The sequence below is a fragment of the Canis aureus genome, chromosome 3 (assembly GCF_053574225.1).
Source record: "Canis aureus isolate CA01 chromosome 3, VMU_Caureus_v.1.0, whole genome shotgun sequence".
Taxonomy (NCBI): domain Eukaryota; kingdom Metazoa; phylum Chordata; class Mammalia; order Carnivora; family Canidae; genus Canis; species Canis aureus.
The window spans coordinates 53,016,827-53,029,643 of record NC_135613.1 but is presented as its reverse complement, the minus strand read 5'-3'; the positions used below and the strand labels follow the sequence as shown (position 1 = coordinate 53,029,643).

The following is a 12,817-nucleotide window of genomic DNA, read 5'->3' as shown; positions in this document are numbered from 1 at the left end:
GGACTATGGAAACAAGTTGCCCCATTTCATCAAAAACTTTTGCTTAATTAGCAGATGGTACTGAAAAATGAGTATGTACTGCCAGTGATGTACTTTTTCCATTTGGAGGTTTTGTGCGGTTTTTCACTTATGGCAACTACTAAAACTAATGTCAAAAATAAACTTAGAACCAGACCTGACAAGTCTCTGTACAACACAGCATTAAAACAACAACAACAACAACAACAACAACAACAACAGTATAAACCAGGATTTGATCAGAGAATGCAGCATATTTATTTTATTGTTCATTATTTTTTTAAGATTTTATTTATTCATCACAGACACAGAGAGAGAGAGAGAGAGGCAGAGACACAGGCAGAGGGAGAAGCAGGCTCCATTCAGGGAGCCCGACATGGGACTCCATCCTGGCTCTCTAGGATCACACCCTGGGGCCAAAGGCAGCGCTAAACCACTAGGCCACCAGGGCTGCCAGTTCATTATATTTTTATGAGAACTTTACTCAATAAGAAAAATATTTTTCAAATATTTTGTATTCTCACCTCAGCCTTCCTTGACCTTTACTTTGCATATGTTTTATAATATAGAATATAAAGGCAAAATAGCACATGTTTATTATTTATGAATAATGCAACTACAGATAGTTGCTTCCTCATCCTCAAATTTTTTTTTAACTGGTAAAGAGTGCTTCATTAGAAAAGACTAGAGCCCATAAGCCCACTGCTCTAAATCAGGCTTCTTAAACCTGGCTGCACACATGAGATTCACACAGAAGGCATGTTAAGTCCAGATTTCTTGCCTTTGTCCATAATCTGATTCTCTGACAGGTGGGACCTGGGTATTTGATTTTTCTCCCCCTCAAGTAGGCTTCAAGCCCATCGTGGGGCTTGAACTCTCAAATGAAGACCTGATCTGAGAACAAGAATCAGCCGCTTAACCACTGAGCCACCCAGGCACCTCTGGGTATATGATTTTTTTTAAAAGATCTTATTTATTTATTTGAGAGACAGAGAGAGCACAAGCAGTGGGAAGGAGAAGCAGGGAGCCGGATGATGTGGGGTTGGATCCCAGGACCCCAGGATCATAAGCTCAGCTGAAGGCAGACACTTCACTGACTGAGCCACCCAGGAGTCCCTGGATATATGATTTTTTTATTTTTTATTTTTTAAAGATTTTTTATTTATCCATTCATGAGAAACACAGAGAGAGAGAAAGAGACAGAGAGAGACAGGCAGAGACACAGGCAGAGGGAGAAGCAGGCTCCATGCAGGGAGCCCGATGTGGGACTCGAGCCCAGGACCTTGGGATCACACCCTGAGCCAAAGGCAGACACTCAACCACTGAGTGATCCAGGTGTCCCTTTTCTTAGGATTGTTAAGAGAATTAACTGAAATGATGTATGTAAAATGCCCATGATGATGCCTGGTTGGTATGTAGTAAAATCTCACTGTTACTGGTATCCTAATATTTATACACCACCCATTTTAGAATGGATTTGTGAAAAAAATGGTAATAAAAAATTATTATATTTGAGCATAAGCCCTTTTGCCACAGAGTTTCTACATAATGCCCAAATATCTGAGAAGAAGAAAAAAAAAAACACTTTGGAATGATTAGAAATGTGGTTAAGTCTCAACTAAATGAATTTAGTTATGTAAAATATGACAATCTGCATTGTGTAATAAATATTGTCTATTTAGATTACAAGTAATTCCCAAAGAAAACTGTGGATGTCCTCTCACAGAGATACCCATCTATCTCCTGCTAATGCAGTTTCCTGTGACAGGCCCGAGCTTTATTTTATTTTGTTTCTGTTTGTTTAGGGTCAGCCGGTGCTTCTGAGCTTAATCTGTGTCCCTGTAGATACTAAGATTCCAGTTTCTGCCATGAAGAGAGAGAGTTGGGTCTAAAATTCACTGAATGTTGGACTCAAACCTGATGGAGACTCTATATATATGTTGATGCCTTTTTGAATTTCAGTTCATGCCAGAAAAAGAACTCCAGCCTTTTTTTTTTTTTCTGAAAAAATGCAGATCTGGAAAAACTATGAGTGATTCTTCATCTCATTAACTGACCACGGCCCCTTGAAAACCTGGAGGGTTCTATTCAGGTAACAACCTTCAGGATTGAGTAAGAGGACTCAGACCCCCTTAAACCTTCCGCCACCCACAATTCTCCTTCTCAGGTCTCCAAAATTGCCTCATCTTGACCTCTTGCCCACTGACTTCTGCTTTTTGCATGGTCGCTTGTTGGCACCCATGCTCTTCCTTTGCTTTAGGCTGCATGACCTTTTGCTGAGCTGATGATCCTGCCAACATTGGACAACCAGCCCTTGCCCTTGCTATGCCTGTGACATTTACCTCTTCTTGATGGCTGGAACTCCCAAAAATCCCATCAGCATTGAACAGTGGGAAGCCCCATCTGTCCCTGCTGTCTGATGCTAGGGATGGCTGGACATCTGCCCATGCTGAGCTTCTGTCTGCACTGGGTTTTCCAGATTGAACTTTTCTCTCTCTGACAGAAGCATCCAGGAGCATGTGGTGACTCCTGAAGGTCTCCTAGATCAATAAGAGAAGCAAGCTCTTTCTTCCCTTGGGGAGATAGCAAGACAGGTGACTCATCTGTCACTGCAAATTAGCCTAAAGGGTCTGAACAGTGGAGAACACACAGAAAAAAGAGTTGGGATTAACCCAACACCAGGGTTCAATTTAAAAAAAAAAAAAAGACTTTCCCACCCCCCCCCGAATGTAGCCTCTTCATTATGCAGTGCTAGGAGAACAGAGAGAAAATGAAATTAATCAGCAGTGGTAGCCTGTCTTAGAAAGTCCTGAAGAGGGTCACCACAGAGAGATTTGGGTCGCCCATGGAGACATGCAGAAGAAACAGCATGTAGCCAAAGGCACGAAAAAGAAAAGAGCCCATCTTGGAAGGAGATTGTTACCAATAATTAGGTAGGCATGGAATGTATTCTTTTTTAAAAAGATTTTATTATTTGAGACAGAGAGAGAGAGAGGGAGAGAGAGAGAACAGAGAGTGGAGAGGGGAAGGGCAGGAGGAGACGGAGAAGCAGACTCCCCAATGGGCAGGGAGCCTGACTCCATCCCAGGACCCAGATCATGGCTTAAGCCAAAGGCTTAACCAACTGAACCACCCAGGCCCCCTGGAATACATGATTTATAGCTTCTAGAATGCTACCCAAGATCCCTTCTCTCTGATGCCAGTGTGGATCCTCCAAACCAGGAGCTGCAAACTGGCAGCCAGTATTTCATGTTGCAAGCACAATTTTAACAATTCTTTCTTTGAATGTGAATGCCTTTTATGGTGCATGTTTCTCGCTCACCGTAAGCCTGATCATCCCTTTAAATCAAATCTCTACCTAGTCACAGTACTTTACTACCTGACCTCTGAAGACATTTGCACAGGATTGCTCAGGAATATCATCCATAATACAAGAGATGAGAGGCTAATGATGCCCACCTTAGATTCTGGGTCTTAAAGCCCATTGGGGATGCCTGAGAGCTTTGCTGGCCAGAGGGTCTGGGGGTACTCGGGAAAAAGCAGGGGTGAGTACTTGCAGACTGGGCAGGGCACTGGCCTTGTCAGAGCCTTATTCCTGGTCAGCACCCTTATACATTAACAGCTTGCTCATCCATCTGAGGAAGTAGGCATCTAGGAACTTTTCTTCTCCATTTTCATGTATTTCATGGTGGTGGGAACTCCCAAGAGAGAAATACTAAGGAATTGGTCAAGGTCAATAGATCAAAATTGAGCCAAGGTATACTGTAACTATATTTCCAGAACCAGAATTCACATCTCATGGTTCAAAATTGGGAACATGGTATTTGAAATTTTGAGTGCCCTGGAAAACATGACAGGAGCAATAGAGTTATTTAGATCATAGCCGGTGTGGACTGGGAGCAAAAGAAGGGATGGAGGGAGTTAGAATCTCAAGTCCCATCTGGGAGACGGAAAACAAGGATTCAGGGTTGTACTTGACTCTGAAGTGGGATCTGGACTTCTTTCGCAGTCTACTGAACAACGATCTAAGATCTCCTCCATGTGCCTGAAAACATAGAGTCGACCCTTGAACAACATGGGTTTGAAATGCGCGGGTTGACTTATACCTGATTTTTTTTTCCAATAAAGTACAGTATTGTAAATGTATTTTCTTTTCCTTGTGATTTTCCCCCCTTAAAAAAAAGATTTATTTATTTATTTTAGAGACAGAAAAAGAGGAGAGGTGGGGAGGGGCAGAGGGAGAGGGAAAGAGAGAGTCCTAAATAAACTCTGCACTGAGCATGGAGGCTGAAGCAGGGCTCCATTCAACGACCTTGAAGTTACGACTTGAGCCCAAACCAAGAGTTAGACTCAACCTATTGTACCACACAGGTGCCCCTTGTGATTTTTTTTTTTTAAAGAATTTTATTTATGAAAGAAAGAGAGCATGAGCAGGGAAATGGGCAGAGGGAGAGGGAGAAACAGACACCCTGCTGAGCAGGGAGCCTGGAGTGGGGCCTGATCCCAGGACCCTGAGGTGCTAAAGGCAGGCTCTTAACCACTTAACCGACTGAGCCACCCAGGCGCCTCTAATTATACTATATTTGTATAAGCATTTGAGTTTATTTCTGGTCTTCCTAATTAGTCCCATCTGTTTGTCTATTCATGTGCCAGCTCCATACAATTTTAATCGTTGTAGATTTAAAAGATTTTAATATCTTGCAGAGCTAAATTCCCTTATTTTTCTTCTTTTTCAGATTTTTGTGGGGGACTATTTCAGTTTATTTTTCCATATGAACTTGATAATGAACTTGTCCAGTTTCATTCAGATGATGAATAGGAAATCTTTTTCTTTGTCTAGGAGTGTGTGGCCCCAACCCATAGAAAAACATTATTGTGGGTCATGTCAAAAGTAAAAAAGTGCTTTTTCACAACAGGTTTGCCACCAGAACACAGGTGTTGTAAAAACCACCTCTAAATCTAAACCAAAATGGGAATGGAGAAGACTCACATGAACATCATTGTCATTGGACCCGTAGATTTGGGCAAGTCTACCACTACTGGCCATCTGATCTACAAATGTGGTGGGATTGACAAAAGAACTATCGAAAAATATGAGGGGAATCCCTGGGTGGCGCAGCGGTTTAGCGCTTGCCTTTGGCCCAGGGCGCGATCCTGGAGACCCAGGATCGAGTCCCACATCGGGCTCCCGGTGCATGGAGCCTGTTTCTCCCTCTGCCTGTGTCTCTGCCTCTCTCTCTCTCTCTCATAAATAAATTAATTAATTTTAAAAATATGAGAAGGAGGCTGCTGAGATGGGAAAAGGCTCTTTCAAGTATGCCTGGGTCTTGGATAAACTAAAAGCTTAACAGGAACATGGTATCACCATTGATATCTCCCTGTGGAAATTCGAGATCAGCAAGTATTATATGACCATCATTGATGCCCCAGGACACAGAGACTTTATCAAAAACATGATTATAGGGCAGCCCCGGTGGCGCAGTGGTTTAGCGCCGCCGGCAGCCCAGGGTGTGATCCTGGAGACCTGGGATCAAGTCCCGCATCGGGCTCCCTGCATGGAGCCTCCTTCTCCCTCTGCCTGTGTCTCTGCCTCTCTCTCTGTGTGTGTGTCTCTATGAATAAATAAATAAAATCTTAAAAAAAAAAAACATGATTATAGGCACATCTGAGGCTGACTGTGCTGTCCTGATTGTTGCTGCTGGTGTTGGTGAATTTGAAGCAGGTATCTCCAAGAATGGGCAGACCCATGAGCATGCCCTTCTGGCTTACACACTGGGTGTAAAACAACTCATTGTTGGTGTTAACGAAATGGATTCCACTGAGCCACCCTACAGCCAGAAGAGATACGAGGAAATCATTAAGGAAGTCAGCACCTACATTAAGAAAATTGGCTACAACCCCAACACAGTAGCATTTGTGACAATTTCTGGTGGGAATGGTGACAACATGCTGAAGCCAACTGCTAACATGCCTTGGGTCAAGGGATGGAAAGTCACCTGTAAAGATGGGAATGCCAGCGGAACCACACTGCATGAAGCTCTGGATTGCAGTCTGTCACCAACTCATCCAACTGATAAGCCCTTGCATCTGCCTCTCCAGGAGGTCTACAAAGTTGGTGGTATTGGTACTGTCCCAGTAGGTCGAATGGAGACTGGTGTTCTTAAGCCTGGCATGGTGGTCACCTGTGCTCCTGTCAATGTTACAACTGAAGTAAAGTCTGTTGAAATGCACCATGAAGCTTTGAGTGAGGCTCTTCCTGGGGACAATGTGGGCTTCAATGTCAAGAATGTATCTGTCAGAGATGTTCGTCATGGCAATGTGGCTGGTGACAGCAAAAATGAGCCACCAATGGAAGCAGCTGGCTTCATAGCTCAGGCGATTATCCTGAACCATCCAGGCCAAATCAGTGCTGGACATGCATCTGTGCTGGATTGTCATACAGTTCACATTGCTTACAAGCTTGCTGAGCTGAAGAAGATAGATCGCCGTTCTGGAAGAAAGCTGGAAGATGGTCCCAAGTTCTTGAAATCTGGGGATGCTGCCATTGTTGATATGGTTCCTGGCAAACCTATGTGTGTTGAGAGCTTCTCTGACTATCCTCCTCTGGGCTGTTTTGCTGTTCATGACATGAGACAGACGGTTGCTGTGGGTGTCATCAAGGCAGTGGACAAGAAGGCAGCTGGAGCTGGTAAAGTCACCAAGTCTGCCCAGAAAGCTCAGAAGGCTAAATGAATATTATCCCCAATACCTGCCACCCTAGTCTTAATCAGTGGTGGAAGAACTGTCTCAGAACTCTTTGTGTCAATTGGCCATTTAAGTTTAATAGTAAAAGACTGGTTAATGATAACAATGCATCATAAAATCTTCAGAAGGAAAGGAGAATGTTTTGTGGACTATTTGTTTTGTTGTGTGCGTGTGTGGCAGTTTTAAGTTATTAGTTTTTAAAATCAGTACCTTTTAACGGAAACAGCTTAACCAAAAATCTGTCACAGAATTTTGAGACCCTTTAAAACAAAAGTTTAATGAAAAAAAAAGTAAAAAAGTAACTTTATTTAGATTTTATAATAATGACAAATGTTCATTTCCATCCTCCCGAGTTAAAGAAGTGGATCGATTAAATTCCCATTATTGAATATAATAAATTAAGAAAATGTACTTCAAATGCACATTAAAGAAAGCTTAGATCAGGGGCACCTGGGTGGCTCAGTGGTTGAGCGTCTGCCTTCAGCTCAGGTCATGACCCCAGGGTCCTGGGATTGAGTTCTGCATCGGGTTCCCCACAGGGAGCCTGCTTCTCCCTCTGCCTATGTCTCTGCCTCTCTCTGTGTGTCTCTCATGAATAAATAAATAAAATCTTAAAAATTTTTTTATAAAAAGAAAGCTTAAATAAGCGCTTCTCAACCAGGGGAGATCTTGTCCACAGGAGACATAGGGTCTGATGACATTTTTGATTGTCACAATGGGGATGTGGGGATGTTGGTGTTCCTGGCATCTACTGGGTAGAAGTTGGGGGCAGGGTGAGATGCTGCTAAACATTCTATAATGCACAGGACAACACAGCACTCACAACAAATCATCTAGTACAAATTCAGAGGTTTAGAAACCACAGTTTGGAGAAAGAAGGAGATAGTCTGGATTTTTAGAATGTGTATTTATTTTTTTAGAAAATTTATTTATTTATATGAGGTGGGGGATGGGCAGAGGGAGAAGGAGAGGGAGGCTCCATCTCAACAACCCTGAGATCAAGACCTGAGCCAAAATCAAGAGTCCAGTCCAACCAAGTGCCCCGGGATTTGTTTCTTTTAAAGGAAAATACAAAGAAAGGGGAAATGGAGATGATTGTTAGGAAGGAAAAGGATGATAAAAGGACATGAAGGTGATAAAAGGAGGTAGAATGGAGTAAAACTTCTGGTCGTTTATGAAATTTTAGGGGTTTTTTGGATTTAATTATTAAGTCATCTCTACACCCAAAATGGGGCTCGAACTCATGACCCATAGATCAAACTTCACATTCTCCACTGACCCAGTACAGTGCCCCCAAATTGGCTGTTTATAACAAATATTGATGTAGCATCATGTGAAAGTCTTACAACTCTGAACGGATATGAGAATGCACCTATGTTTCATGAACTATCAGGGTTGTGAGATCAAGCTCCAAGTTGGGCTCTGCCCTCAGTACCAAATCTGCTTGAGATTCTCTCCCTCTGCCCCTACTCTCTCTTGCTTGCTCTTTCTCTCTCTCAAATACATAAATAAAATCTTTAAAAAATAGAAAAACATATTCTCTGATGTATTTATATTTGTCAAATTTCTAAGGAAATATTATATATTATTATTTTAATGCATATTAGTATGTGAATGAGACTTGGAATCATTGGTTTATAAGCCATCTATATTTATCGTTTACTCATTTTTTTAAAGATTTTACTTACTTATTCATGAGAGACACAGAGAGAGAGAGAGAGAGAGAGAGAGGCAGAGACACAGGCAAAGGTAGAAGCAGGTTCCATTCAAGGAGCCCAATGCAGGACTCAATCCCAGGACCCCGAGATCATGACCTGAGCTGAAGGCAGATGCTCAACCACTGAGCCACCTGGGCATCCCTACTCATTTTTTTTTCTATTGCATTGTTGACGCTCATTTATTAGTTTATGTGCTCTTTATCTATTAAATGAAAGTTGGGGCACCTGACTGGCCCAGTTAGAGGAGCAAGTGACTCTTGATCTCTGGGTTGTGAGTTCAACTCTTATGCTGGGGGTAGAGAGTGTTTAAGAAAAATAACAAACAATAAATAAAAGTTTGTCTGGCATTTAGCTATTATAAACAAACATATAAACTGTTCCTGGGGTTCAATGGGGGTACTTTTCATAGATGTATTTAGTGTTAACAAAATATCTGACTGATATAAGGTAAGTTACATTTTTCCAAAGTGTCTACTTTGTCTTTTTATAAAATCTAATTCAGACTTTGTATTCTTGTGACACCTTCTCTCCTGCGCATTAACATTTTTATGCCATGGAGAGTGTATTTTGGGTAATTAGATTTTTTCAACATTCCAAAAATACAGAATTTCCTATGTGTCCAGCAATAATTTCTCAATTAATCTATGTTGCTGATAAATTGCTTCATCAACTACTAATAGAGTTTAGCTACTGATTTCTGATGGTTAGAATAAGTCAACAGCTCTGTATGCACCTCTTGGAGAAAGGCACAATTTCATGAGCTTGAGTCATATAGTTAATGTGGTCTGATTATACCCAAAGTAACTGATCTGTGATCACAAGAGTTTGTGTTGTGATAGCTCTTCTTGAAATGAACATCTGATTTTATTTTTAGTCTAGTTTATAAAATATACAATGTCTGCTAGATGCATTTCAGTGGATGCTCCAGATGTATACTCAAATCAATGTTACCTACTAATAACAGCAACAATGACAACAACAACAACAATAATAATAATAAATGTTGACTAAGATGTGGAGAAATTGGAACTCTCATACACTGTTAAAGGGAATGTAAAATGGTGCCACCAGTTTGGAAAAGAATCTGGCAGGCAGCCTGGGTGGCTCAGCAGTTTAGCACCGCCTTCAGCCCAGGCCATGATTCTGGAGTCCCGGGATCGAGTCCCATGTCAGGCTCCCTGCATGGAGCCTGCTTCTCTCTCTGCCTGTGTCTCTGCCTCTCTCTCTCTCTTTCTGTGTCTCTCATGAATAAATAAATAAAATCTTAAAAAAAGAAAAAAGAATCTGGCAGTTCCTCAATGGTTAATGGTTAGATTTAGCGTATGACCCAACAATTTCACTCCTAGGTGCATACTTTTATATTTGAAAACATATGTAAACAGAAAAATTATACACAAATGTTCATAGCAGCATTGGTCACAATAGTCCAAAAGTAGAAACAAATGGACAAACAAAATGTAGTATATTCATACAGAATATCATCCAGCCACGAAAAGGAATGAGGTCCTGATACTTGCTACCAACATGGCTAAAGCTTAAAGACATTATGTGGAGGGAAAGAAGTCAGATAGAAAAGGTCACATATTGCATCATTTCATTTATATGAAATGTTCAGAATATACTAATCTACAGAGACAGAAAGATTAGTGTGGTTGTCTAAGGCCCAGGGAGTGATGGAGGTTGGGGGCCAATTGGAAGAGACTGCACCTGCATAGGGTGTGGAGTTTCTTTTGGGGGTGATGAAAATATTCTGAATTTGATGATGGTGATGGCTATACAACTCTGAATATACTAAAAACTACTGAACTGTACACTTCAAAGGGGTGAATTATATGGTATGGTGAATTACAGCTCAAAGCTGTTACAAGAAAACACAATGAAACAAAACAATGTTATTAAATTCAAACCAGATATTGTTACTTAATCTCAAAAACAAAAACAACACTGTCCTCCCCTAAGTAATTATTAAATCCTAAAATCTCGACTTAGCTAGAGATGCCTGCGCAGTCTCATGTAAATCCACAACAACATATGTCATTGCTTGTAAGGACCATGCATGGCTGTACCCTAGGTGATTCCATCCTTTTTTTTTTTTTTTTTTTTTTAAGATTTTATATATTTATTCATGAGAGAAAGACAGAGAGAGGCAGAGACACAGGCAGAGGGAGAAGCAGGGTCCATGCAGGGAGCCCGACGTGGGACTCGATCCCAGATCTCCAAGATCAGGCCCTGGGCTGAAGGCAGCGCTAAACCACTGAGCTACCCGGGCTGCCCGATTCCATTCTTTTATTACTATTATTTTAAAAGATTTTACATAGGGCAGCCCCGGTGGCTCAGCGGTTTAGTGCCGTCTTCAGCCCGGAGTGTGGTCCTGGAGACCCAGGATGCAGTCCTGTGTCAGGCTCCCTGCATGGAGCCTGCTTCTCCCTCTGCCTGTCTCTCTCTCTCTCTCTCTCTGTCTCTCTGTCTCTCTGTGTCTTTCATGAATAAATAAATAAAAATCTTTAAAAAATTAAATAAAAGATTTTATTCATTTGAGAGAAAGAGAGCACAAGCAAGGGGAGGAGCAGAGGGAGAAGGACAAGCAATGGTCTTAATCTGTTATTTCCTATCCTTTTTAATGACATAGAAATGTCATTACATGGAGGAGCCAAGAGTTTCAAACTCATGTGGGGATTTTCTCAAGGAGCTCTTCTAAATGTGAACTGTAAAAAAGATTTATTTTTAAATTAATTAATTTTTAAAAGTTATCTCTCTACCCAACATGGGGCCTGAACTCAGCACCCCAAGATCAAGAGTTACATTCTCTTCTGACCAAGCCAGCCAGGTGCCCCATGAATTTCTTGAATTATTGATAGTTACCGTCTAATGGGCTTGTTTTCTCCCCAAAGATTGTGCCAGCTACTATTATTATTACTTAAAGAGTTATCTTTTTAAGGAATTAATTTTCTAAGCCATGTATGAGTTTGTTAGGGCTGTCATAACCACGTATCACGGACTGGGGGGCTCAAATAACAGAAATTTATTTTCTCACAGCCCTGGAGGCTGGAAGTCTGAGGTCAAGTTGTAGGCAGGATCAGTGTCTTCTGAGGCCTCTCTCCGTGGTTTGTGCATGACTGCCTCTTCCCTGCATTTTCCCAGTTTTCCCAGTGTGTGTTTGTGTCTTATTCTCTTTAAAGGACATCAGACATATGGCATTAGGGCACACCCATATGACTTCACTTTACCCTAATCACCTCTTTAAAGGCTTTGTCTTCAAGTACAGTCACTTATACATAGTTTTATTTTCTCTGGGGGGGGGGGGACACAGTTCAGTCTATAATGAACAATAAAACACAAATATAAGAAAAATATGAGCATAAGGAAAAGTTAAAAGCAGGGGCACTTGGGTGGCTCAGTCTTTTAAGTGTCTACCTTCAGCTCAGGTTGTGATCCCAGAGTCCTGCAACTGAGCCCTGTGTCAGGCTCCCTGCTCAGTGGGGAGTCTGCTTCTCCCTCTTCCTCTGTCTGTCCCCCCAGCTTGAGTGCTCTCTCTCTGAAATAAATAAATAAAATCTTTACCAAAAAGAATAAAAAAAAAGAAAAACTAAAAAAGCCTATAGCTGTGTCAGTTTGAACAAATCAAGATTGTTCCTCGTTTTTGCCAGTACGCAGACGTAATTGATGGTATGCATAATCCTAAATGTAACTTTTTATGTATAATTTAAAATAATACTGGAAAACTGTATGTTTTAAAAAACTCTTCCCAGTAGTTGTATAATCACTAGTATTGCCTTTAGAATGTCTATCAAAGAAACAACAAGCTTTATTAAAGAAATATGTATAATTGGAAAAGAGGGCTGTAGCACTTTATATAGTAAGACTGTAAATAAATCAACTACCCACATCAAAGAATGGGAGTGGGATTCTCACGGTATTTATGGGGATGGGGAGACCAAAAGTCCTCCAAGCTATTTTTTTGGCACCACTCCAATCTTCAAAGAGCTGGAAATGAGAAATGAGATGACACACACATACAACAATGACGTTTAGACAACAGAAACTGGTTGGGAACCCTACTGGCAGATACTGGAAGAAAGTGTTTGAAAATTGCTCAAATAGAACTATTTTGTATCTGGTCATGCTGCATCTGGAGCCTGATGATGACAAGATACTATATTTAGCTCATTTGTCAGCAAAACTATAGGGCTGTGGATGCCTTTTCTTAATATGCCAAAGAGGCCAAGCCAATGGAAATGCAAAACAATTGCGTGGGAAGGGCAGTCCCTCCTTCTTCTGCATCAATCTTTTCTAATTGTTGGTAAGTTGTCATCATAGTTTGAAAGAGGAACTTCATT

General features: G+C 41.2%; 1 pseudogene; it reads left to right on the top strand.

Moving 5' to 3' along the window:
- Window positions 1–4,972: 4,972 nt before the first annotated feature.
- Window positions 4,973–6,893, top strand: LOC144305360 (elongation factor 1-alpha 1-like; annotated as a pseudogene).
- Window positions 6,894–12,817: the final 5,924 nt, after the last annotated feature.